General features: G+C 47.4%; 8 non-coding genes across 8 annotated transcripts; all 8 read right to left on the reverse strand.

Annotated features, from left to right (window-relative positions):
• Nucleotides 1-1,794: 1,794 nt before the first annotated feature.
• On the reverse strand, nt 1,795-1,868 carry TRNAS-CGA (transfer RNA serine (anticodon CGA)). The gene has a single exon. It is a non-coding gene; the product is annotated as a tRNA-Ser (tRNA).
• Nucleotides 1,869-2,730: 862 nt separating this feature from the next.
• On the reverse strand, nt 2,731-2,804 carry TRNAS-CGA (transfer RNA serine (anticodon CGA)). The gene has a single exon. It is a non-coding gene; the product is annotated as a tRNA-Ser (tRNA).
• Nucleotides 2,805-3,661: 857 nt separating this feature from the next.
• Nucleotides 3,662-3,735, reverse strand: TRNAS-CGA (transfer RNA serine (anticodon CGA)). Its single transcript has one exon. It is a non-coding gene; the product is annotated as a tRNA-Ser (tRNA).
• Nucleotides 3,736-6,002: 2,267 nt separating this feature from the next.
• On the reverse strand, nt 6,003-6,076 carry TRNAS-CGA (transfer RNA serine (anticodon CGA)). Its single transcript has one exon. It is a non-coding gene; the product is annotated as a tRNA-Ser (tRNA).
• Nucleotides 6,077-6,937: 861 nt separating this feature from the next.
• Nucleotides 6,938-7,011, reverse strand: TRNAS-CGA (transfer RNA serine (anticodon CGA)). Its single transcript has one exon. It is a non-coding gene; the product is annotated as a tRNA-Ser (tRNA).
• Nucleotides 7,012-8,810: 1,799 nt separating this feature from the next.
• On the reverse strand, nt 8,811-8,884 carry TRNAS-AGA (transfer RNA serine (anticodon AGA)). The gene has a single exon. It is a non-coding gene; the product is annotated as a tRNA-Ser (tRNA).
• Nucleotides 8,885-9,279: 395 nt separating this feature from the next.
• Nucleotides 9,280-9,353, reverse strand: TRNAS-CGA (transfer RNA serine (anticodon CGA)). The gene has a single exon. It is a non-coding gene; the product is annotated as a tRNA-Ser (tRNA).
• Nucleotides 9,354-23,323: 13,970 nt separating this feature from the next.
• Nucleotides 23,324-23,397, reverse strand: TRNAS-UGA (transfer RNA serine (anticodon UGA)). Its single transcript has one exon. It is a non-coding gene; the product is annotated as a tRNA-Ser (tRNA).
• Between the last annotated feature and the right edge of the window lie 4,327 nt (nt 23,398-27,724).

A 27,724-nucleotide genomic window follows, 5' to 3' on the forward strand; every position in this document is an offset into this window, starting at 1 on the left:
CTGTCCAATCTGCTGCTTTCGCGGGTATCTATGTTTTGCGTGTAAGCGAACCATGAAAATGTTCACCAGCGCCACCCTCGTCCATAGCGGTGGACGTAGCACGTCCTGCAATACCGCTAGTGTGACGTAGAACGTCATATAACGGCGAGGGCGGAAATTGTGCGAGAGCCCTCTTATGCTACCTATCGCATCAAGACTGCCAGATCCAAGACCCCCGTTAAGCTATTAGCAGAAAAGGCAAATGAAATGAGGGACTCGTTTGACAAACATATGAAGGAAGACAACAGTCACCGAAACCAAGGTGCATAGGGGAATGTTTTTTTTTTATTTCTAATGCCAATCAATTTGTTTAAAGAAAATTACTTATAAACCAGCAGAAAAAAGCAACCATGCCACCGGTGGGATCCGAACCCACAACCTCCGAATATCGCGTCCGGTGCTCTTACCACCTGAGCTATGGCGACGACTGTCCAATGTGCTGCTTTCGTGGGTATCTATGTTTTGCGTGAAAGCGAACCTTGAGAGTGTTCACCAGCGCCACCCTCGTCCATAGCGGTGGACGTAGCACGTCCTGTAATACCGCAAGTGTGACGTAGAACGTCATGTAACGGCGAGGGCGGAAACTGTGCGAGAGCCCTCTCATGCTACCTATGGCATCAAGACTGCCAGAACCAAGACCCCTGTTAAGCTATTAGCAGGCAAGGCAAATGAAATGAGGGGCTCGTTTGAAAAACATATGAAGGAAGACAACAGCCACCGAAACCAAGGTGCATAGGGGAATGTTTTCTTTTTTTCAATTTCTAATGCCAATCATTTTGTTTAAAGAAAATTACTTATAAACCAGCAGAAAAAGCAACCATGCCGCCGGTGGGATCCGAACCCACAACCTCCGAATATCGCGTCCGGTGCTCGTACCAACTCAGCTACGGCGACGGCTGTCCAATCTGCTGCTTTCGTGGGTATCTATGTTTTGCGTGTAAGTGAACCTTGAAAGTGTTCACCAGCGCCACCCTCGTCCATAGCGGTGGACGTAGCACTTCCTGTAATACCGCAAGTGTGACGTAGAACGTCATGTAACTGCGAGGGCGGAAACTGTGCCAGAACCCTCTTATGCTACCTATGGCATCAAGACTGCCAGAACCAAGACACCCATTAAGCTTTCAGCAGACAAAGCAAATGAAATGAGGGGCTCGTTTGACAAACATATGAAGGAAGACAACAGTCACCGGAACCAAGGTGCATAGGGGAGTGTTTTCTTTTTTTTTCTTTCGAATGCCAATCAATTTGTCTAAAGAAAGTTACTTATAAACCAGCAGAAAAACAACTATGTCGCCGGTGCGATCCGAACCCACAACCTCCGAATATCGCGTCCGGTGCTCTTACCAACTGAGCTACGGCCACGGCTGTCCAATCTGCTGCTTTCGTGGGTATCTATGTTTTACGTGTAAGCGAACCTTGAAAATGTTCACCAGCGCCACCCTCGTCCATAGCGGTGGACGTAGCACGTCCTGTAATACCGCAAGTGTGACGTAGAACGTCATGTAACGGCGAGGGCGGAAACTGTGCGAGAACGCTCTTATGCTACCTATGGCATCAAGACTGCCAGAACAAAGACCCCCGTTAGGATATTAGCAGAAAAGGCAAATGAAATGAGGGGCTCGTTTGACAAACATATGAAGGAAGACAACAGTCACCGAAACCAAGGTGCATAGAGGAATGTTTTCATTTTTTAATTTCTAATGGCAATCAATTTGTTTAAAGAAAATTACTTATAAACCAGCAGAAAAACAACCATGTCGCCGGTGGGATCCGAACCCACAACCTCCGAATATCGCGTCCGGTGCTCTTACCAACTGAGCTACGGCGACGGCTGTCCAATCTGCTGCTTTCGTGGGTATCTATGTTTTGCGTGCAAGCGAACCATGAAAATGTTCACCAGCGCCACCCTCGTCCATAGCGGTGGACGTAGCACGTCCTGCAATACCGCTAGTGTGACGTAGAACGTCATATAACGGCGAGGGCGGAAATTGTGCGTGAGCCCTCTTATGCTACCTATGGCATCAAGACTGCCAGATCCAAGACCCCCGTTAAGCTATTAGCAGAAAAGGCAAATGAAATGAGGGACTCGTTTGACAAACATATGAAGGAAGACAACAGTCACCGAAACCAAGGTGCATAGGGGAATGTTTTCTTTTTTTTATTTCTAATGCCAATCAATTTGTTTAAAGAAAATTACTTATAAACCAGCAGAAAAAAGCAACCATGCCACCGGTGGGATCCGAACCCACAACCTCCGAATATCGCGTCCGGTGCTCTTACCACATGAGCTATGGCGACGACTGTCCAATGTGCTGCTTTCGTGGGTATCTATGTTTTGCGTGAAAGCGAACCTTGAGAGTGTTCACCAGCGCCACCCTCGTCCATAGCGGTGGACGTAGCACGTCCTGTAATACCGCAAGTGTGACGTAGAACGTCATGTAACGGCGAGGGCGGAAACTGTGCGAGAACCCTCTTATGCTACCTATGGCATCAAGACTGCCAGAACAAAGACCCCCGTTAGGATATTAGCAGAAAAGGCAAATGAAATGAGGGGCTCGTTTGACAAACATATGAAGGAAGACAACAGTCACCGAAACCAAGGTGCATAGAGGAATGTTTTCTTTTATTAATTTCTAATGTCAATCAATTTGTTTAAAGAAAATTATTTATAAACCAGCAGAAAACCAACCATGTCGCCGGTGGGATCCGAACCCACAACCTCCGAATATCGCGTCCGGTGCTCTTACCAACTGAGCTACGGCGACGGCTGTCCAATCTGCTGCTTTGGCTGGTATCTATGTTTTGCGTGTAAGCGAACCTTGAAAGTGTTCACCATCGTCACCCTCGTCCATAGCGGTGGACGTAGCACGTCCTGTAATACCGCAAGTGTGACGTAGAACGTCATGTAACGGCGAGAGCGAAAACTGTGCGAGAGCCCTCTTATGCTACCTATGACATCAAGACTGCCAGAACCAAGACCCCCGTTAAGCTATCAGCAGACAAAGCAAATGAAATAAGGGCTCGTTTGACAAACATATGAAGGAAGACAACAGTCACCGGAACCAAGGTGCATAGAGGAATGTTTTCTTTTTTTAATTTCTAATGCCAATCAATTTGTTTTAAGGAAATACTTATAAACCAGCAGAAAAACAACCATGTCGCCGGTGGGATCCGAACCCACAACCTCCGAATATCGCGTCCGGTGCTCTTACCAACTGAGCGACGGCGACGGCTGTCCAATCTGCTGCTTTCGTGGGTATCTATGTTTTGCGTGTAAGCGAACCATGAAAATGTTCACCAGCGCCACCCTCGTCCATAACGGTGGACGTAGCACGTCCTGCAATACCGCAAGTGTGACGTAGAACGTCATGTAACGGCGAGGGCGGAAACTGTGCGAGAACCCTCTTATGCTACCTATGACATCAAGACTGCCAGAACCAAGACCCCCGTTAAGCTATCAGCAGACAAAGCAAATGAAATAAGGGCTCGTTTGACAAACATATGAAGGAAGACAACAGTCACCGAAACCAAGGTGCATAGAGGAATGTTTTCTTTTATTAATTTCTAATGTCAATCAATTTGTTTAAAGAAAATTATTTATAAACCAGCAGAAAACCAACCATGTCGCCGGTGGGATCCGAACCCACAACCTCCGAATATCGCGTCCGGTGCTCTTACCAACTGAGCTACGGCGACGGCTGTCCAATCTGCTGCTTTGGCTGGTATCTATGTTTTGCGTGTAAGCGAACCTTGAAAGTGTTCACCATCGTCACCCTCGTCCATAGCGGTGGACGTAGCACGTCCTGTAATACCGCAAGTGTGACGTAGAACGTCATATAACGGCGAGGGCGGAAATTGTGCGAGAGCCCTCTTATGCTACCTATGGCATCAAGACTGCCAGATCCAAGACCCCCGTTAAGCAATTAGCAGAAAAGGCAAATGAAATGAGGGACTCGTTTGACAAACATATGAAGGAAGACAACAGTCACTGAAACCAAGGTGCATAGGGGAATGTTTTCTTTTTTTAATTTCTAATGCCAATCAATTTGTTTAAAGAAAATTAGATATAAACCAGCAGAAAAAAGCAACCATGCCACCGGTGGGATCCGAACCCACAACCTCCGAATATCGCGTCCGGTGCTCTTACCACCTGAGCTACGGCGACGACTGTCCAATGTGCTGCTTTCGTGGGTATCTATGTTTTGCGTGTAAGCGAACCTTGAGAGTGTTCACCAGCGCCACCCTCGTCAATAGCGGTGGACGTAGCACGTCCTGTAATACCGCAAGTGTGACGTAGAACGTCATGTAACGGCGAGGGCGGAAACTGTGCGAGAACCCTCTTATGCTACCTATGGCATCAAGACTGCCAGAACAAAGACCCCCGTTAGGATATTAGCAGAAAAGGCAAATGAAATGAGGGGCTCGTTTGACAAACATATAAAGGAAGACAACAGTCACCGAAACCAAGGTGCATAGAGGAATGTTTTCTTTTTTTAATTTCTAATGTCAATCAATTTGTTTAAAGAAAATTATTTATAAACCAGCAGAAAACCAACCATGTCGCCGGTTGGATCCGAACCCACAACCTCCGAATATCGCGTCCAGTGCTCTTACCAACTGAGCTACGGCGACGGCTGTCCAATCTGCTGCTTTGGTGGGTATCTATGTTTTGCGTGTAAGCGAACCTTGAAAGTGTTCACCAGCATCACCCTCGTCCATAGCGGTGGACGTAGCACGTCCTGTAATACCGCATGTGTGACGTAGAACGTCATGTAACGGCGAGGGCGAAAACTGTGCGAGAGCCCTCTTATGCTACCTATGACATCAAGACTGCCAGAACGAAGACCCCCGTTAAGCTATCAGCAGACAAAGCAAATGAAATAAGGGCTCGTTTGACAAACATATGAAGGAAGACAACAGTCACCGGAACCAAGGTGCATAGGGGAGTGTTTTCTTTTTTTTTAATTTCGAATGCTAATCAATTTGTCTAAAGAAAATTATTTATAAACCAGCAGAAAAAACAACCATGTCGCCGGTGGGATCCGAACCCACAACCTCCGAATATCGCGCCCGGTGCTCTTACCAACTGAGCTACGGCGACGGCTGTCCAATCTGCTGCTTTCGTGGGTATCTATGTTTTGCGTGCAAGCGAACCTAGAGAGTGTTCACCAGCGCCCCACTCGTCCATAGCGGTAGACGTAGCACGTCCTGTAATACCGCAAGTGTGACGTAGAACGTGCAGTAACGGCGAGGGCGGAAACTGTGCGAGAGCCCTCTCATGCTACCTATGACATCAAGACTGCCAGAACCAAGACCCCTGTTAAGCTATTAGCAGAAAAGGCAAATGAAATGAGGGGCTCGTTTGACAAACATATGAAGGAAGACAACAGTCACCGAAACCAAGGTGCATAGGGGAATGTTTTCTTTTTTTAATTTCTAATGCCAATCAATTTGTTTAAAGAAAATTAGATATAAACCAGCAGAAAAATGCAACCATGCCGCCGGTGGGATCCGAACCCACAACCTCCGAATATCGCGTCCGGTGCTCTTACCAACTGAGCTACGGCGACGGATGTCCAATCTGCTGCTTTCGTGGGTATCTATGTTTTGCGTGTAAGCGAACCATGAAACTGTTCACCAGCGCCACCCTCGTCCATAGCGGTGGACGTAGCACGTCCTGCAATACCGCTAGTGTGACGTAGAACGTCATATAACGGCGAGGGCGGAAATTGTGCGAGAGCCCTCTTATGCTACCTATGGCATCAAGACTGCCAGATCCAAGACCCCCGTTAAGCTATTAGCAGAAAAGGCAAATGAAATGAGGGACTCGTTTGACAAACATATGAAGGAAGACAACAGTCACCGAAACCAAGGTGCATAGAGGAATGTTTTCTTTTTTTAATTTCTAATGTCAATCAATTTGTTTAAAGAAAATTATTTATAAACCAGCAGAAAACCAACCATGTCGCCGGTGGGATCCGAACCCACAACCTCCGAATATCGCGTCCGGTGCTCTTACCAACTGAGCTACGGCGACGGCTGTCCAATCTGCTGCTTTGGTGGGTATCCAATTTTTGCGTGTAAGCGAACCTTGAAAGTGTTCACCAGCGTCACCCTCGTCCATAGCGGTGGACGTAGCACGTCCTGTAATACCGCAAGTGTGACGTAGAACGTCACGTAACGGCGAGGGCGAAAACTGTGCGAGAGCCCTCTTATGCTACCTATGACATCAAGACTGCCAGAACCAAGACCCCCGTTAAGCTATTAGCAGAAAAGGCAAATGAAATGAGGGGCTCGTTTGACAAACATATGAAGGAAGACAACAGTCACCGAAACCAAGGTGCATAGAGGAATGTTTTCTTTTTTTAATTTCTAATGCCAATCAATTTCTTTTAAGGAAATACTTATAAACCAGCAGAAAAAAGCAACCATGCCACCGGTGGGATCCGAACCCACAACCTCCGAATATCGCGTCCGGTGCTCTTACCACCTGAGCTACGGCGACGACTGTCCAATGTGCTGCTTTCGTGGGTATCTATGTTTTGCGTGTAAGCGAACCTTGAGAGTGTTCACCAGCGCCACCCTCGTCAATAGCGGTGGACGTAGCACGTCCTGTAATACCGCAAGTTTGACGTAGAACGTCATGTAACGGCGAGGGCGGAAACTGTGCGAGAACCCTCTTATGCTACCTATGGCATCAAGACTGCCAGAACAAAGACCCCCGTTAGGATATTAGCAGAAAAGGCAAATGAAATGAGGGGCTCGTTTGACAAACATATAAAGGAAGACAACAGTCACCGAAACCAAGGTGCATAGAGGCATGTTTTCTTTTTTAATTTCTAATGTCAATCAATTTGTTTAAAGAAAATTATTTATAAACCACGCAGAAAACCAACCATGTCGCCGGTGGGATCCGAACCCACAACCTCCGAATATCGCGTCCGGTGCTCTTACCAACTGAGCTACGGCGACGGCTGTCCAATCTGCTGCTTTGGTGGGTATCTATGTTTTGCATGTAAGCGAACCTTGAAAGTGTTCACCAGCGTCACCCTCGTCCATAGCGGTGGACGTAGCACGTCCTGTAATACCGCAAGTGTGACGTAGAGCGTCATGTAACGGCGAGGGCGAAAACAGTGCGAGAGCCCTCTTATGCTACCTATGACATCAAGACTGCCAGAACCAAGACCCCCGTTAAGCTATCAGCAGACAAAGCAAATGAAATAAGGGCTCGTTTGACAAACATATGAAGGAAGACAACAGTCACCGGAACCAAGGTGCATAGGGGAGTGTTTTCTTGTTTTTAATTTCGAATGCCAATGAATTTGTTTAGAGAAAATTAGATATAAACCAGCAGAAAAATGCAACCATGCCGCCGGTGGGATCCGAACCGATAACCTCCGAATATCGCGTCCGGTGCTCTTACCAACTCAGCTACGGCGACGGCTGTCCAATCTGCTGGTTTCGTGGGTATCTACGTTTTGCGTGTAAGCGAACCTTGAGAGTGTTCACCAGCGCCACCCTCGTCCATAGCGGTGGACGTAGCACGTCCTGCAATACCGCAAGTGTGACGTAGAACGTCATATAACGGCGAGGGCGGAAATTGTGCGAGAACCCTCTTATGCTACCTATGGCATCAAGACTGCCAGAACCAAGACCCCTGTTAAGCTATTAGCAGAAAAGGCAAATGAAATGAGGGGCTCGTTTGACAAACATATGAAGGAAGACAACAGTCACCGGAACCAAGGTGCATAGGGGAGTGTTTTCTTTTTTTACTTTCGAATGCCAATCAATTTGTCTAAAGAAAGTTACTTATAAACCAGCAGAAAAACAACCATGTCGCCGGAGGGATCCGGACCCACAACCTCCGAATATCGCGTCCGGTGCTCTTACCAACTGAGCTACGGCGACGGCAGTCCAATCTGCTGCTTTCGTGGGTATCTATGCTTTGCGTGTAAGCGAACCTAGAGAGTGTTCACCAGCGCCACACTCGTCCATAGCGGTGGACGTAGCACGTCCTGTAATACCGCAAGTGTGACGTAGAACGTCTAGTAACGGCGAGGGCGGAAACTGTGCGAGAGCCCTCTCATGCTACCTATGGCATCAAGACTGCCAGAACCAAGACCCCTGTTAAGCTATTAGCAGAAAAGTCAAAAGAAATGAAGGACTCGTTTGACAAACATATGAAGGAAGACAACAGTCACCGAAACCAAGGAGCATAGGGGAATGTTTTCTTTTTTTAATTTCTAATGGCAATCAATTTGTTTAAAGAAAATTAGATATAAACCAGCAGAAAAATGCAACCATGCCCCCTGTGGGATCCGAACCCACAACCTCCGAATATCGCGTCCGGTGCTCTTACCAACTCAGCTACGGCGACGGCTGTCCAATCTGCAGCTTTCGTGGGTATCTATGTTTTGCGTGTAACCGAGCCTTGAGAGTGTTCACCAGCGCCACACTCGTCCATAGCGGTGGACGTAGCACGTCCTGTAATACCGCAAGTGTGACGTAGAACATCATGAAACGGCGAGGGCGGAAACTGTGCGAGAACCCTCTTATGCTACCTATGGCATCAAGACTGCCAGAACAAAGACCCCCGTTAAGCTATTAGCAGAAAAGGCAAATGAAATGAGGGGCTCGTTTGACAAACATATGAAGGAAGACAACAGTCACCGAAACCAACGTGCATAGAGGAATGTTTTCTTTTTTTTAATTTCTAGTGCCAATCAATTTGTTTAAAGAAAATTACTTATAAACCAGCAGAAAAACAACCATGCCGCCGGTGGGATTCGAACCCACAGCCTCCGAATATCTCGTCCGGTGCTCTTACCAACTGAGCTACGGCGACGGCTGTGCTATCTGCTGCTTTCGTGGGTATCTATGTTTTGCGTGTAAGCGAACCTCGAGAGTGTTCACCACCGCCACCCTCGTCCATAGCGGTGGACGTAGCACGACCTGTAATACCGCAAGTGTCACGTAAAACTTCATGTAACGGCGAGGGCGGAAACTGTGCGAGAGCCCTCTCATGCTACCTATGGCATCAAGACTGGCAGAATCAAGACCCCTGTTAAGCTATTAGCAGGCAAGGCAAATGAAATCAGGGGCTCGTTTGACAAACATATGAAGGAAGACAACAGTCACCGGAACCAAGGAGCATAGGGGAGTGTTTTCTTTTTTTTCCTTTCGAATGCCAATCAGTTTGTCTAAAGAAAGTTACTTATAAACCAGCAGAAAAAACAACCATGTCGCCGGTGGGATCCGAACCCACAACCTCCGAATATCGCGTCCGGTGCTCTTACCAACTGAGCTACGGCGACGGCTGTCCAATCTGCTGCTTTCGTATGTATCTATGTTTTGCGTGTAAGCGAACCTAGAGAGTGTTCACCAGCTCCACCCTCGTCCGTAGCGGTGGACGTAGCACGTCCTGTAATACCGCAAGTGTGACGTAGAACGTCATGTAATGGTGAGGGCGGAAACTGTGCGAGAAACCTCTTATGCTACATATGGCATCAAGACTGCCAGAACAAAGATCCCCGTTAAGCTTTTAGCAGAAAAGGCAAATGAAATGAGGGACTCGTTTGACAAACATATGAAGGAAGACAACAGTCACCGAAACCAAGGTGCATAGGGGAATGTTTTCTTTTTTTTATTTCTAATTCCAATCAATTTGTTTAAAGAAAAACTTATAAACCAGCAAAAAAAGCAACCATCCCGCCGGTGGGATCCGAGCCCACAACCTCCGAATATCGCGTCCGGTGCTCTTACCAACTGAGCAACGGCGACGGCTGTCAAATCGGCTGCTTTCGTGGGCATCAATGTTTTGCGTGTAAGCGAACCTTGAGAGTGTTCACCAGCGCCACCCTCGTCCATAGCGGTGGACGTAGCACGTCCTGTAATACCGCAAGTGTGACGTAGAACGTCATGTAACGGCGAGGGCGGAAACTGTGCGAGAACCCTCTTATGCTACCTATGGCATCAAGACTGCCAGAACAAAGACCCCCGTTAAGCTATTAGCAGAAAAGGCAAAGGAAATGAGGGGCTCGTTTGACAAAGATATGAAGGAAGACAACAGTCACCGAAACCAAGGTGCATAGGGGAATGTTTTCTTTTTTATTTCTAATTCCAATCAATTTGTTTAAAGAAAATCACTTATAAACCAGCAGAAAAAAGCAACCATGCCGCCGTTGGAATCCGAACCCACAAACTCCGAATATCGCGTCCGGTGCTCTTACCAACTCAGCTACGGCAACGGCTGTCCAATTTGCTGCTTTCGTGGGTATCTATGTTTTGCGTGTAAGCGAACCTTGAAGGTGTTCACCAGCGCCGCCCTCGTCCATAGCGGTGGACGTAGCACGTCCTGTAATAACGCAAGTGTGACGTAGAACGTCATGTAACGGCGAGGGCGAAAACTGTGCGTGAGCCCTCTTATGCTACCTATGGCATCAAGACTGCCAGAACCAAGACCCCCGTTAAGCTATCAGCAGACAAAGCAAATGAAATGAGGGACTCGTTTGACAAACATATGAAGGAAGACAACAGTCACCGGAACCAAGGTGCATAGGGGAGTTTTTTCTTTTTTTTTAAATTTGAATGCCAATCAATTTGTCTAAAGAAACTTATTTATAAACCAGCAGAAAAAACAAGCATGTCGCCGGTGGGATCCGAACCCACAACCTCCGAATATCGCGTCCGGTGCTCTTACCAACTGAGCTACGGCGACGGCTGTGCAATCTGCTGCTTTCGTGGGTATCTATGTTTTGCGTGTAAGCGAACCTCGAGAGTGTTCACCACCACCACCCTCGTCCATAGCGGTGGACGTAGCACGACCTGTAATACCGCAAGTGTCACGTAGAACTTCATGTAACGGCGAGGGCGGAAACTGTGCGAGAGCCCTCGCATGCTACCTATGGCATCAAGACTGGCAGAACCAAGACCCCTGTTAAGCTATTAGCAGGCAAGGCAAATGAAATCAGGGGCTCGTTTGACAAACATATGAAGGAAGACAACAGTCACCGGAACCAAGGTGCATAGGGGAGTGTTTTCTTTTTTTTTCCTTTCGAATGCCAATCAGTTTGTCTAAAGAAAGTTACTTTTAAACCAGCAGAAAAACAACCATGTCGCCGTTGGGATCCGAACCCACAACCTCCGAATATCGCGTCCGGTGCTCTTACCAACTGAGCTACGGCGACGGCTGTCCAATCTGCTGCTTTCGTGGGTATCTATGTTTTGCGTGTAAGCGAACCTAGAGAGTGTTCACCAGATCCACCCTCGTCCGTAGCGGTGGACGTAACACGTCCTGTAATACCACAAGTGTGACGTAGAACGTCATGTAATGGTGAGGGCGGAAACTGTGCGAGAAACCTCTTATGCTACCTATGGTATCAAGACTGCCAGAACCAAGACCCCTGTTAAGCTATTAGCAGAAAAGTCAAATGAAATGAAGGGCTCGTTTGACAAACATATGAAGGAAGACAACAGTCACGGAAACCAAGGTGCATAGAGGAATGTTTTCTTTTTTTAATTTCTAATGCCAATCAATTTGTTTTAAGAAAATACTGATAAACCAGCAGAAAAACAACCATGTCGCCGGTGGGATCCGAACCCACAACCTCCGAATATCGCGTCCGGTGCTCTTACCAACTGAGCTACGGCGACGGCTGTCCAATCTGCTGCTTTCGTGGGTATCTATGTTTTGCTTGTAAGCGAACCATGAAAATGTTCACCAGCGCCACCCTCGTCCATAACGGTGGACGTAGCACGTCCTGCAATACCGCTAGTGTGACGTAGTACGTCATATAACGGCGAGGGCGAAAACTGTGCGAGAGCCTTCTTATGCTACCTATGGCATCAAGACTGCCAGAACCAAGACCCCCGTTAAGCTATCAGCAGACAAAGCAAATGAAATAAGGGCTCGTTTGACAAACATATGAAGGAAGACAACAGTCACCGGAACCAAGGTGCATAGGGGAGTGTTTTCTTGTTTTTAATTTCGAATGCCAATCAATTTGTTTAAAGAAAATTAGATATAAACCAGCAGAAAAATGCAACCATGCCGCCGGTGGGATCCCAACCCATAACCTCTGAATATCTCGTCCGGTGCTCTTACCAACTCAGCTACGGCGACGGCTGTCCAATCTGCTGGTTTCGTGGGTATCTACGTTTTGCGTGTAAGCGAACCTTGAGAGTGTTCACCAGCGCCACCCTCGTCCATAGCGGTGGACGTAGCACGTCCTGCAATACCGCAAGTGTGACGTAGAACGTCATATAACGGCGAGGGCGGAAGTTGTGCGAGAACCCTCTTATGCTACCTATGACATCAAGACTGCCAGATCCAAGACCCCCGTTAAGCTATTAGCAGAAAAGGCAAATGAAATGAGGAACTCGTTTGACAAACATATGAAGGAAGACAACAGTCACCGAAACCAAGGTGCATAGGGGAATGTTTCCCTTTTTTATTTCTAATACCAATCAATTTGTTTAAAGAAAATTACGTATAAACCAGCAGAAAAAACAACCATATCGCCGGTGGGATCCGGACCCACAACCCTCGAATATCGCGTCCGGTGCTATTACCAACTGAGCTGCGGCGACGGCTGTCCAATCTGCTGCTTTCGTGGGTATCTATGTTTTGCGTGTAAGCGAACCTAGAGAGTGTTCACCACCGCCACACTCGTCCATAGCGGTGGACGTAGCACGTCCTGTAATACCGCAAGTGTGACGTAGAACGTCTAGTAACAGCGAGGGCGGAAACTGTGCGAGAGCCCTCTCATGCTACCTATGGCATCAAGACTGCCAGAACCAAGACCCCTGTTAAGCTATTAGCAGAAAAGGCAAATGAAATGAGGGGCTCGTTTGACAAACATATGAAGGAAGACAACAGTCACCGGAACCAAGGTGCATAGGGGAGTGTTTTCTTTTTTTTACTTTCGAATGCCAATCAATTTGTCTAAAGAAAGTTACTTATAAACCAGCAGAAAAACAACCATGTCGCCGGTGGGATCCGAACCCACAACCTCCGAATATCGCGTCCGGTGCTCTTACCAACTGAGCTACGGCGACGGCAGTCCAATCTGCTGCTTTCGTGGGTATCTATGCTTTGCGTGTAAGCGAACCTAGAGAGTGTTCACCAGCGCCACACTCGTCCATAGCGGTGGACGTAGCACGTCCTGTAATACCGCAAGTGTGACGTAGAACGTCTAGAAACGGCGAGGGCGGAAACTGTGCGAGAGCCCTCTCATGCTACCTATGGCATCAAGACTGCCAGAACCAAGACCCCTGTTAAGCTATTAGCAGAAAAGTCAAAAGAAATGAAGGACTCGTTTGACAAACATATGAAGGAAGACAACAGTCACCGAAACCAAGGAGCATAGGGGAATGTTTTCTTTTTTTAATTTCTAATGGCAATCAATTTGTTTAAAGAAAATTAGATATAAACCAGCAGAAAAATGCAACCATGCCGCCTGTGGGATCCGAGCCCACAACCTCCGAATATCGCGTCCGGTGCTCTTACCAACTCAGCTACGGTGACGGCTGTCCAATCTGCAGCTTTCGTGGGTATCTATGTTTTGCGTGTAAGCGAGCCTTGAGAGTGTTCACCAGGGCCACCCTCGTCCATAGCGGTGGACGTAGCACGTCCTGTAATACCGCAAGTGTGACGATGAACATCATGAAACGGCGAGGGCGGAAACTGTGGGAGAACCCTCTTATGCTACCTATGGCATCAAGACTGCCAGAACAAAGACCCCCGTTAAGCTATTAGCAGAAAAGGCAAATGAAATGAGGGGCTCGTTTGACAAACATATGAAGGAAGACAACAGTCACCGAAACCAACGTGCATAGAGGAATGTTTTCTTTTTTATAATTTCTAGTGCCAATCAATTTGTCTAAAGAAAATTATTTATAAACCAGCAGAAAAAACAAGCATGTCGCCGGTGCGATCCGAACCCACAACCTCCGAATATCGCGTCCGGTGCTCTTACCAACTGAGCTACGGCGACGGCTGTCCAATCTGCTGCTTTCGTGGGTATCTATGTTTTGCGTGTAAGCGAACCTAGAGAGTGTTCACCAGCGCCACACTCGTCCATAGCGGTGGACGTAGCACGTCCTGTAATACCGCAAGTGTGACGATGAACATCATGAAACGGCGAGGGCGGAAACTGTGCGAGAACCCTCTTATGCTACCTATGGCATCAAGACTGCCAGAACCAAGACCCCTGTTAAGCAATTAGCAGAAAAGGCAAATGAAATGTGCCGCTCGTTTGACAAACATATGAAGGAAGACAACAGTCACCGAAACCAAGGTGCATAAGGGAATGTTTTTTTTTAATTTCTAATGCCAATCGATTTGTTTAAAGAAAATTACTTATAAACCAGCAGAAAAAACAACCATGCCGCCGGTGGGATCCGAACCCACAACGTCCGAATATCGCGTCCGGTGCTCTCACCAGCTGAGCTACGGTGACGGCTGTCCAATCTGCTGCTTTCGTGGGTATCTATGTTTTGCGTGTAAGCGAACCTAGAGAGTGTTCACCAGCGCCACCCTCGTCCATAGCGGTGGACGTAGCACGTCCTGTAATACCGCAAGTGTGACGTAGAACGTCATGTAACGGCGAGGGCGGAAACTGTGCGAGAACCCTCTTATGCTACCTATGGCATCAAGACTGCCAGAACAAAGACCCCCGTTAAGCTATTAGCAGAAAAGGCAAAGGAAATGAGGGGCTCGCTTGACAAAGATATGAAGGAAGACAACAGTCACCGAAACCAAGGTGCATAGAGGAATGTTTTCTTTTTTTTTAATTTCTAATGCCAATCAATTTGTTTAAAGAAAATCACTTATAAACCAGCAGAAAAAAGCAACCATGCCGCCGTTAGAATCCGAACCCACAAACTCCGAATATCGCGTCCGGTGCTCTTACCAACTCAGCTACGGCAACGGCTGTCCAATTTGCTGCTTTCGTGGGTATCTATGTTTTGCGTGTAAGCGAACCTTGAAGGTGTTCACCAGCGCCGCCCTCGTCCATAGCGGTGGACGTAGCACGTCCTGTAATAACGCAAGTGTGACGTAGAACGTCATGTAACGGCGAGGGCGAAAACTGTGCGTGAGCCCTCTTATGCTACCTATGGCATCAAGACTGCCAGAACCAAGGCCCCCGTTAAGCTATCAGCAGACAAAGCAAATGAAATGAGGGACTCGTTTGACAAACATATGAAGGAAGACAACAGTCACCGGAACCAAGGTGCATAGGGGAGTTTTTTCTTTTTTTTAATTTTGAATGCCAATCAATTTGTCTAAAGAAAATTATTTATAAACCAGCAGAAAAAACAAGCATGTCGCCGGTGGGATCCGAACCCACAACCTCCGAATATCGCGTCCGGTGCTCTTACCAACTGAGCTACGGCGACGGCTGTGCAATCTGCTGCTTTCGTGGGTATCTATGTTTTGCGTGTAAGCGAACCTCGAGAGTGTCCACCACCACAACCCTCGTCCATAGCGGTGGACGTAGCACGACCTGTAATACCGCAAGTGTCACGTAGAACTTCATGTAACGGCGAGGGCGGAAACTGTGCGAGAGCCCTCTCATGCTACCTATGGCATCAAGACTGGCAGAACCAAGACTCCTGTTAAGCTATTAGCAGGTAAGGCAAATGAAATCAGGGGCTCGTTTGACAAACATATGAAGGAAGACAACAGTCACCGAAACCAAGGTGCATAGGGGAGTGTTTTCTTTTTTTTTTCCTTTCGAATGCCAATCAGTTTGTCTAAAGAAAGTTACTTTTAAACCAGCAGAAAAACAACCATGTCGCCGGTGGGATCCGAACCCACAACCTCCGAATATCGCGTCCGGTGCTCTTACCAACTGAGCTACGGCGACGGCTGTCCAATCTGCTGCTTTCGTGGGTATCAATGTTTTGCGTGTAAGCGAACCTAGAGAGTGTTCACCAGATCCACCCTCGTCCGTAGCGGTGGACGTAACACGTCCTGTAATACCACAAGTGTGACGTAGAACGTCATGTAATGGTGAGGGCGGAAACTGTGCGAGAAACCTCTTATGCTACCTATGGTATCAAGACTGCCAGAACCAAGACCCCTGTTAAGCTATTAGCAGAAAAGTCAAATGAAATGAAGGGCTCGTTTGACAAACATATGAAGGAAGACAACAGTCACCGAAACCAAGGTGCATAGAGGAATGTTTTCTTTTTTTATTTTTCTAATGCCAATCAATTTGTTTTAAGGAAATACTGATAAACCAGCAGAAAAACAACCATGTCGCCGGTGGGATCCGAGCCCACAACCTCCGAATATCGCGTCCGGTGCTCTTACCAACTGAGCTACGGCGACGGCTGTCCAATCTGCTGTTTTTGTGGGTATCTATGTTTTGCGTGTAAGCGAACCATGAAAATGTTCACCAGCGCCACCCTCGTCCATAACGGTGGACGTAGCACGTCCTGCAATACCGCTAGTGTGACCTAGAACGTCATATAACGGCGAGGGCGGAAATTGTGCGAGAGCCCTCTTATGCTACCTATGGCATCAAGACTGCCAGATCCAAGACCCCCGTTAGGATATTAGCAGAAAAGGCAAATGAAATGAGGGGCTCGTTTGACAAGCATATGAAGGAAGACAACAGTCACCGAAACCAAGGAGCATAGGGGAATGTTTTCTTTTTTTAATTTCTAATGGCAATCAATTTGTTTAAAGAAAATTACTTATAAACCAGCAGAAAAACAACCATGCCGCCGGTGGGATCCGAACCCACAACCTTTGAATATCGCGTCCGGTGCTCCTACCAACTGAGCTACGGCGACGGCTGTCCAATCTGCTACTTTCGTGGGTATCTATGTTTTGCGTGTAAGCGAACCTAGAGAGTGTTCACCAGCTGCACCCTCGTCCGTAGCGGTGGACGTAGCACGTCCTGTAATACCGCAAGTGTGACGTAGAACGTCATGTAATGGTGAGGGCGGAAACTGTGCGAGAACCCTCTTATGCTACCTATGGCATCAAGACTGCCAGAACAAAGACCCCTGTTAAGCTATTAGCAGAAAAGGCAAATGAAATGAGGGGCTCGTTTGACAAACATATGAAGGAAGACAACAGTAACCGAAACCGAGGTGCATAGGGGAATGTTTTCTTTTTTTAATTTCTAATGCCAATCAATTTGTTTAAAGAAAATTAGATATAAACCAGCAGAGAAATGAAACCATGCCGCCGGTGGGATCCGAACCCACAACCTCCGAATATCGCGTCCGGTGCTCTTACCAACTCAGCTACGGCGACGGCTGTCCAATCTGCTGCTTTCGTGGGTATCTATGTTTTGCGTGTAAGCGAACCTTGAGAGTGTTCACCAGCGCCACCCTCGTCTATAGCGGTGGACGTAGCACGTCCTGTAATACCGCAAGTGTGACGTAGAACATCATGTAACGGCGAGGGCGGAAACTGTACGAGAGCCCTCTCATGCTACCTATGGCATCAAGACTGCCAGAACCAAGACCCCTGTTAAGCTATTAGCAGAAAAGGCAAATGAAATGAGGGGCTCGTTTGACAAGCATATGAAGGAAGACAACAGTCACCGAAACCAAGGAGCATAGGGGAATGTTTTCTTTTTTTAATTTCTAATGGCAATCAATTTGTCTGAAGAAAGTTAATTATAAACCAGCAGAAAAACAACCATGTCGCCGGTGGGATCCGAACCCACAACCTCCGAATATCGCGTCCGGTGCTCTTACCAACTGAGCTACGGCGACGGCTGTCCAATCTGCTGCTTTCTTGGGTATCTATGTTTTGCGTGTAAGCGAACCTTGAGAGTGTTCACCAGCGCCACCCTCGTCCATAGCGGTGGACGTAGCACGTCCTGTAATACCGCAACTGTGACGTAGAACGTCATGTAACGGCGAGGGCGGAAACTGTGCGAGAGCCCTCTCATGCTACCTATGGCATCAAGACTGCCAGAACCAAGACCCCTGTTAAGCTATTAGCAGAAAAGTCAAAAGAAATGAAGGACTCGTTTGACAAGCATATGAAGGAAGACAACAGTCACCGAAACCAAGGAGCATAGGGGAATGTTTTCTTTTTTTAATTTCTAATGGCAATCAATTTGTTTAAAGAAAATTACTTATAAACCAGCAGAAAAACAACCATGCCGCCGGTGGGATCCGAACCCACAACCTTTGAATATCGCGTCCGGTGCTCCTACCAACTGAGCTACGGCGACGGCTGTCCAATCTGCTACTTTCGTGGGTATCTATGTTTTGCGTGTAAGCGAACCTAGAGAGTGTTCACCAGCTGCACCCTCGTCCGTAGCGGTGGACGTAGCACGTCCTGTAATACCGCAAGTGTGACGTAGAACGTCATGTAATGGTGAGGGCGGAAACTGTGCGAGAAACCTCTTATGCTACCTATGGCATCAAGACTGCCAGAACCAAGACCCCTGTTAAGCTATAAGCAGGCAAGGCAAATGAAATCAGGGGCTCGTTTGACAAACATATGAAGGAAGACAACAGTCACCGGAACCAAGGTGCATAGGGGAGTGTTTTCTTTTTTTTTCCTTTCGAATGCCAATCAGTTTGTCTAAAGAAAGTTACTTATATACCAGCAGAAAAAACAACCATGTCGCCGGTGGGATCCGAACCCACAACCTCCGAATATCGCGTCCGGTGCTCTTACCAACTGAGCTACGGCGACGGCTGTCCAATCTGCTGCTTTCGTGGGTATCTATGTTTTGCGTGTAAGCGAACCTAGAGAGTGTTCACCAGCTCCACCCTCGTCCGTAGCGGTGGACGTAGCACGTCCTGTAATACCGCAAGTGTAACGTAGAACGTCATGTAATGGTGAGGGCGGAAACTGTGCGAGAAACCTCTTATGCTACCTATGGCATCAAGACTGCCAGAACAAAGATCCCTGTTAAGCTTTTAGCAGAAAAGGCAAATGAAATGAGGGACTCGTTTGACAAACATATGAAGGAAGACAACAGTCACCGAAACCAAGGTGCATAAGGGAATGTTTTCTTTTTTTAATATCTAATGCCAATCAATTTGTTTAAAGAAAATTACTTATAAACCAGCAGAAAAAACAACCATGCCGCCGGTGGGATCCGAACCCACAAGCTCCCAATATCGCGTCCGGTGCTCTTACCAACTGAGCTACGGCGACGGCTGTGCAATCTGCTGCTTTCGTGGGTATCTATGTTTTGCGTGTAAGCGAACCTCGAGAGTGTTCACCACCACCACCCTCGTCCATAGCGGTGGACGTAACACGACCTGTAATACCGCAAGTGTCACGTAGAACTTCATGTAACGGCGAGGGCGGAAACTGTGCGAGAGCCCTCTCATGCTACCCATGGCATCAAGACTGGCAGAACCAAGACCCCTGTTAAGCTATTAGCAGAAGAGTCAAATGAAATGAAGGGCTCGTTTGACAAACATATGAAGGAAGACAACAGTCACCGAAACCAAGGAGCATAGGGGAATGTTTTCTTTTTTTAATTTCTAATGGCAGTCAATTTGTTTAAAGAAAATTAGATATAAACCAGCAGAAAAATGCAACCATGCCGCCGGTGGGATCCGAACCCACAACCTCCGAATATCGCGTCCGGTGCTCTTACCAACTCAGCTACGGCGACGGCTGTCCAATCTGCAGCTTTCGTGGGTATCTATGTTTTGCGTGTAAGCGAACCTTGAGAGTGTTCACCAGGGCCACCCTCGTCCATAGCGGTGGACGTAGCACGTCCTGTAATACCGCAAGTGTGACGTAGAACATCATGAAACGGCGAGGGCGGAAACTGTGCGAGAACCCTCTTATGCTACCTATGGCATCAAGACTGCCAGAACAAAGACCCCCGTTAAGCTATCAGCAGAAAAGGCAAATGAAATGAGGGGCTCGTTTGACAAACATATGAAGGAAGACAACAGTCACCGAAACCAAGGTGCATAGGGAAATGTTTTCTTTTTTTATTTCTAATGCCAATCAATTTGTTTAAAGAAAATTACTTATAAACCAGCAGAAAAAAGCAACCATGCCGCCGGTGGGATCCGAACCCACAACCTCCGAATATCGCGTCCGGTGCTCCTACCAACTGAGCTACGGTGACGACTGTCCAATGTGCTGCTTTCGTGGGTATCTATGTTTTGCGTGTAAGCGAACCTTGAGAGTTTTCACCAGCGCCACCCTCGTCCATAGCGGTGGACGTAGCACGTCCTGTATTACCGCAAGTGTGACGTAGAACGTCATGTAACGTCGAGGGCGGAAACTGTGCGAGAACCCTTTTATGCTACCTATGGCATCAAGACTGCCAGAACAAAGACCCCCGTTAAGCTATTAGCAGAAAAGGCAAATGAAATGAGGGGCTCGTTTGACAAACATATGAAGGAAGACAACAGTCACCGAAACCAACGTGCATAGAGGAATGTTTTCTTTTTTTTAATTTCTAATGCCAATCAATTTGTTTAAAGAAAATTACTTATAAACCAGCAGAAAAACAACCATGCCGCCGGTGGGATCCGAACCCACAAGCTCCCAATATCGCATCCGGTGCTCTTACCAACTGAGCTACGGCGACGGCTGTGCTATCTGCTGCTTTCGTGGGTATCTATGTTTTGCGTGTAAGCGAACCTCGAGAGTGTTCACCACCGCCACCCTCGTCCATAGCAGTGGACGTAGCACGACCTGTAATACCGCAAGTGTCACGTAGAACTTCATGTAACGGCGAGGGCGGAAACTGTGCGAGAGCCCTCTCATGCTACCTATGGCATCAAGACTGGCAGAACCAAGACCCCTGTTAAGCTATTAGCAGGCAAGGCAAATGAAATCAGGGGCTCGTTTGACAAACATATGAAGGAAGACAACAGTCACCGGAACCAAGGTGCATAGGGGAGTGTTTTCTTTTTTTTTCCTTTCGAATGCCAATCAGTTTGTCTAAAGAAAGTTACTTATAAACCAGCAGAAAAAACAACCATGTCGCCGGTGGGATCCGAACCCACAACCTCCGAATATCGCGTCCGGTGCTCTTACCAACTGAGCTACGGCGACGGCTGTCCAATCTGCTGCTTTCGTGGGTATCTATGTTTTGCGTGTAAACGAACCTAGAGAGTGTTCACCAGCTCCACCCTCGTCCGTAGCGGTGGACGTAGCACGTCCTGTAATACCGCAAGTGTGACGTAGAACGTCATGTAATGGTGAGGGCGGAAACTGTGCGAGAAACCTCTTATGCTACCTATGGCATCAAGACTGCCAGAACAAAGATCCCCGTTAAGCTTTTAGCAGAAAAGGCAAATGAAATGAGGGACTCGTTTGACAAAGATATGAAGGAAGACAACAGTCACCGAAACCAAGGTGCATAGGGGAATGTATTCTTTTTTTTATTTCTAATTCCAATCAATTTGTTTAAAGAAAATCACTTATAAACCAGCAGAAAAAAGCAACCATGCCGCCGGTGGAATCCGAACCCACAAACTCCGAATATCGCGTCCGGTGCTCTTACCAACTCAGCTACGGCGACGGCTGTCCAATTTGCTGCTTTCGTGGGTATCTATGTTTTGCGTGTAAGCGAACCTTGAAGGTGTTCACCAGCGCCACCCTCGTCCATAGCGGTGGACGTAGCACGTCCTGTAATAACGCAAGTGTGACGTAGAACGTCATGTAACGGCGAGGGCGAAAACTGTGCGTGAGCCCTCTTATGCTACCTATGGCATGAAGACTGCCAGAACCAAGACCCCCGTTAAGCTATTAGCAGAAAAGGCAAATGAAATGTGCCGCTTGTTTGACAAACATATGAAGGAAGACAACAGTCACCGAAACCAAGGTGCATAGAGGAATGTTTTCTTTTTTTAATTTTAATGCCAGTCAATTTGTTTAAAGAAAATTACTTATAAACCAGCAGAAAAACAACCATGCCGCCGGTGGGATTCGAGCCCACAACCTCCGAATATCGCGTCCGGTGCTCTTACCAACCCAGCTACGGCGACGGCTGTCCAATTTGCTGCTTTCGTGGGTATCTATGTTTTGCATGTAAGCGAACCTTGAAAGTGTTCACCAGCGCCACCCTCGTCCACAGCGGTGGACGTAGCACGACCTGTAATACCGCAAGTGTGACGTAGAACGTCATGTAACGGCGAGGGCGAAAACTGTGCGAGAACCCTCTTATGCTACCTATGGCATCAAGACTGCCAGAACAAAGATCCCCGTTAAGCTATTAGCAGAAAATGCAAATGAAATGAGGGAATCGTTAGACAAACATATGAAGGAAGACAACAGTCACCGAAACCAAGGTGCATAGGGGAATGTTTTCTTTTTTTTAATTTCTAATGCCATTCAATTTGTTTAAATAAAATTACTTATAAACCAGCAGAAAAAAAACCATGCCGCCGGTGGGATCCGAACACACAACGTCCGAATATCGCGTCCGGTGCTCTTACCAACTGAGCTACGGCGACGGCTGTGCAATCTGCTGCTTTCGTGGGTATCGATGTTTTGCGTGTAAGCGAACCTCGAGAGTGTTCACCACCACCACCCTCGTCCATAGCGGTGGACGTAGCACGACCTGTAATACCGCAAGTGTGACGTAGAACTTCATGTAACGGCGAGGGCCGAAACTGTGCGAGAACCCTCTTATGCTACCTATGGAATCAAGACTGCCAGAACCAAGACCCCCGTTAAGCTATCAGCAGACAAAGCAAATGAATTGAGGGGCTCGTTTGACAAACATATGAAGGAAGACAACAGTCACCGGAACCAAGGTGCATAGGGGAGCGTTTTCTTTTTTTCAATTTCGAATGCCAATCAATTTTTCTAAAGAAAGTTACTTATAAACCAGCAGAAAAAAAACCATGTCGCCGGTGGGTTCCGAACCCACAACCTCCGAATATCGCGTCCGGTGCTCTTACCAACTGAGCTACGGCGACGGCTATCCAATCTGCTGCTTTCCTGGGTATCTATGTTTTGCGTGTAAGCGAACCTAGAGAGTGTTCACCAGCTCCACCCTCGTCCGTAGCGGTGGACGTAGCACGTCCTGTAATACCACTAGTGTGACGTAGAACGTCATGTAACGGCGTGGGCGGAAACTGTGCGAGAACCCTCTTATGCTACCTATGGCATCAAGACTGCCAGAACAAAGATCCCCGTTAAGCTAAAAGCAGAAAAGGCAAATGAAATGACGGACTCGTTTGACAAACATATGAAGGAAGACAACAGTCACCGAAACCAAGGTGCATAGGGGAATGTTTTCTTTTTTTATTTCTAATGCCAATCAATTTGTTTAAAGAAAATTACTTATAAACCAGCAGAAAAAAGCAACCATGCCGCCGGTGGGATCCAAACCCACAACCTCCGAATATCACGTCCGGTGCTCTTACCAACTGAGCTACGGCGACGACTGTCCAATTTGCTGCTTTCGTGGGCATCTATGTTTTGCGTGTAAGCGAACCTTGAAAGTGTTCACCAGCGAAACCCTCGTCCATAGCGGTGGACAAAGCACGTCCTCTAATACCGCGTGTGACGTAGAACGTCATGTAAAGGCGAGGGCGAAAACTGTGCGAGAGCCCTCTTATGATAAATATGGCATCAAGGCTGCCAGAACCAAGACCCCCGTTAAGCTATCAGCAGACAAAGCAAATGATATGAGGGGCTCGTTTGACAAACATATGAAGGAAGACAACAGTCACCGGAACCAAGGTGCATAGGGGAATGTTTTCTTTTTTTAATTTCGACTGCCAATCAATTTGTCTAAAGAAAATTATTTATAAACCAGCAGAAAAAACAACCATGTCGCCGGTGGGATCCGAACCCACAACCTCCGAATATCGCATCCGGTGCTCTTACCAACTGAGCTAGGGCGACGGCTGTCCAATCTGCTGCTTTTGTGGGTATCTATGTTTTGCGTGTAAGCGAACCTAGAGAGTGTTCACCAGCGCCACACTCGTCCATAGCGGTGGACGTAGCACGTCCTGATATACCGCAAGTGTGACGTAGAACGTCATGTAACGGCGAGGGCGGAAACTGTGCGAGAGCCCACTCATGCTACCTATGGCATCAAGACTGCCAGAACCAAGACCCCTGTTAAGCTATTAGCAGAAAAGGCAAATGAAATGTGGGGCTCGTTTGACAAACATATGAAGGAAGACAACAGTCACCGAAACCAAGGTGCTTAGGGGAATGTTTTCTTTTTTAATTTCTAATGCCAATCAGTTTGTTTAAAGACAATTAGTTATAAACCAGCAGAAAAAACAACCATGCCGCCGGTGGGATCCGAATCCACAAGCTCCGAATATCGCGTCCGGTGCTCTTACCAACTCAGCTACGGCGACGGCTGTCCAATTTGCTGCTTTTGTGGGTATCTATGTTTTGCGTGTAAGCGAACCTTGAAAGTGTTCACCAGCGCCACCCTCGTCCATAGCGGTGGACGTAGCACGTCCTGTAATAACGCAAGTGTGACGTAGAACGTCATGTAACGGCGAGGGCGAAAACTGTGCGAGAGCCCTCTTATGCTACCTATGGCATCAAGACTGCCAGAACCAAGACCCCCGTTAAGCTATCAGCAGACAAAGCAAATGAAATGAGGGGCTCGTTTGACAAACATATGAAGGAAGACAACAGTCACCGGAACCAAGTTGCATAGGGGAATGTTTTCTTTTTTTTATTTTTCTAATGCCAATCAATTTGTTTAAAGAAAATTACTTATAAACCAGCAGAAAAAAACCATGCCGCCGGTGAGATCCCAAAACACAACGTCCGAATATCGCGTCCGGTGCCCTTAACAACTGAGCTACGGCGACGGCTGTGCATCTGCTGCTTTCGTGGGTATCTATGTTTTGCGTGTAAGCGAACCACGAGAGTGTGCACCACCACCACCCTCGTCCATAGCGGTGGACGTAGCACGACCTGTAATACCGCAAGTGTGACGTAGAACTTCATGTAACGGCGAGGGCGGAAACTGTGCGACAGCCCTCTCATGCTACCTATGGCATCAAGACTGCCAGAACCAAGACCCCTGTTAAGCATTTAGCAGACAAGGCAAATGAAATGAGGGGCTCGTTTGACAAACATATGAAGGAAGACAACAGTCACCGAAACCAAGGTGCATAGGGGAATGTTTTCTTTTTTAAATTTCTAATGCCAATCAATTTGTTTAAAGAAAATTACTTATAAACCAGCAAAAAAAGCAACCATGCCGCCGGTGGGATCCGAACCCACAACCTCCGAATATCGCGTCCGGTGCTCTTACCAACTGAGAAACGGCGACGGCTGTCAAATCTGCTGCTTTCGTGGGTATCTATGTTTTGCGTGTAAACGAACCTTGAGAGTGTTCACCAGCGCCACCCTCGTCCATAGCGGTGGACGTAGCACGTCCTGTAATACCGCAAGTGTGACGTAGAACGTCATGTAACGGCGAGGGCGGAAACTGTGCGAGAACCCTCTTATGCTACCTATGGCATCAAGACTGCCAGAACAAAGACCCCCGTTAAGCTATTAGCAGAAAAGGCAAATAAAATGAGGGGCTCGTTTGACAAACTTATGAAGGAAGACAACAGTCACCGAAACCAAGGTGCATAGAGGAATGTTTTCTTTTTTTTAATTTCTAATGCCAATCAATTTGTTTTAAAGAAATATACTTATAAACGAGCAGAAAAACAACCATGCCGCCGGTGGGATTTGAACCCACAACCTCCGAATATCGCGTCCGGTGCTCTTACCAACCCAGCTACGGCGACGGCTGTCCAATTTGCTGCTTTCGTAGGTATCTATGTTTTGCGTGTAAGCGAACCTTGAAAGTGTTCACCAGCGCCACCCTCGTCCACAGCGGTGGACGTAGCATGTCCTGTAATACCGCAAGTGTGACGTAGAACGTCATGTAACGGCGAGGGCGAAAACTGTGCGAGAGCTCTCTTATGCTACCTATGGAATCAAGACTGCCAGAACAAAGACCCCCATTAAGCTATCAGCAGACAAAGCAAATGAAATGAGGGGCTCGTTTGACAAACATATGAAGGAAGACAACAGTCACCGGAACCAAGGTGCATAGGGGAGTGTTTTCTTTTTTTTCAATTTCGAATGCCAATCAATGTGTCTAAAGAAAGTTACTTATAAACCAGCAGAAAAAAAAACCATGTCGCCGGTGGGATCCGAACCCACAACCTCCGAATATCGCGTCCGGTGCTCTTACCAACTGAGCTACGGCGACGGCTGTCCAATCTGCTGCTTTCGTGGGTATCTATGTTTTGCGTGTAAGCGAACCTAGAGAGTGTTCACCAGCTCCACCCTCGTCCGTAGCGGTGGACGTAGCACGTCCTGTAATACCGCAAGTGTGACGTAGAACGTCATGTAATGGTGAGGGCGGAAACTGTGCGAGAAACCTCTTATGCTACCTATGGCATCAAGACTGCCAGAACAAAGATCCCCGTTAAGCTGTTAGCAGAAAAGGCAAATGAAATGAGGGACTCGTTTGACAAACATATGAAGGAAGACAACAGTCACCGAAACCAAGGTGCATAGGGGAATGTTTTCTTTTTTTTATTTCTAATTCCAATCAATTTGTTTAAAGAAAATCACTTATAAACCAGCAGAAAAAAGCAACCATGCCGCCGGTGGGATCCGAACCCACAAACTCCGAATATCACGTCCGGTGCTCTTACCAACTCAGCTATGGCGACGGCTGTCCAATTCGCTGCTTTCGTGGGTATCTATGTTTTGCGTGTAAGCGAACTTGAAGGTGTTCACCAGCGCCACCCTCGTCCATAGCGGTGGACGTAGCACGTCCTGTAATAACGCAAGTGTGACGTAGAACGTCATGTAACGGGGAGGGCGAAAACTGTGCGTGAGCCCTCTTATGCTACCTATGGCATCAAGACTGCCAGAACCAAGACCCCCGTTAAGCTATCAGCAGACAAAGCAAATGAAATGAGGGACTCGTTTGACAAACATATGAAGAAAGACAACAGTCACCGGAACCAAGGTGCAAAGGGGAGTGTTTTCTTTTTTTTAATTTCGAATGCCAATCAATTTGTCTAAAGAAAATTATTTATAAACCAGCAGAAAAAACAAGCATGTCGCCGGTGGGATCTGAACCCACAACCTCCGAATATCGCTTCCGGTGCTCTTACCAACTGAGCTACGGCGACGGCTGTCCAATCTGCTGCTTTCGTGGGTATCTATGTTTTGCGTGTAAGCGAACCTAGAGAGTGTTCACCAGCGCCACACTCGTCCATAGCGGTGGACGTAGCACGTCCTGATATACCGCAAGTGTGACGTAGAACGTCATGTAACTGCGAGGGCGGAAACTGTGCGAGAGCCCTCTCATGCTACCTATGGCATCAAGACTGCCAGAACCAAGACCCCTGTTAAGCTATTAGCAGAAAAGGCAAATGAAATGTGCCGCTCGTTTGACAAACATATGAAGGAAGACAACAGTCACCGAAACCAAGGCGCATAGAGGAATGTTTTCTTTTTTAATTTCTAATGCCAATCACTTTGTTTAAAGAAAATTACTTATAAACCAGCAGAAAAAAGCAACCATGCCGCCGGTGGGATCCGAACCCACAAACTCCGAATATCACGTCCGGTGCTCTTACCAACTCAGCTATGGCGACGGCTGTCCAATTCGCTGCTTTCGTGGGTATCTATGTTTTGCGTGTAAGCGAACTTGAAGGTGTTCACCAGCGCCACCCTCGTCCATAGCGGTGGACGTAGCACGTCCTGTAATAA

The sequence above is a fragment of the Amblyomma americanum genome, chromosome 4 (assembly GCF_052857255.1).
Source record: "Amblyomma americanum isolate KBUSLIRL-KWMA chromosome 4, ASM5285725v1, whole genome shotgun sequence".
Taxonomy (NCBI): Eukaryota; Metazoa; Arthropoda; class Arachnida; order Ixodida; family Ixodidae; genus Amblyomma; species Amblyomma americanum.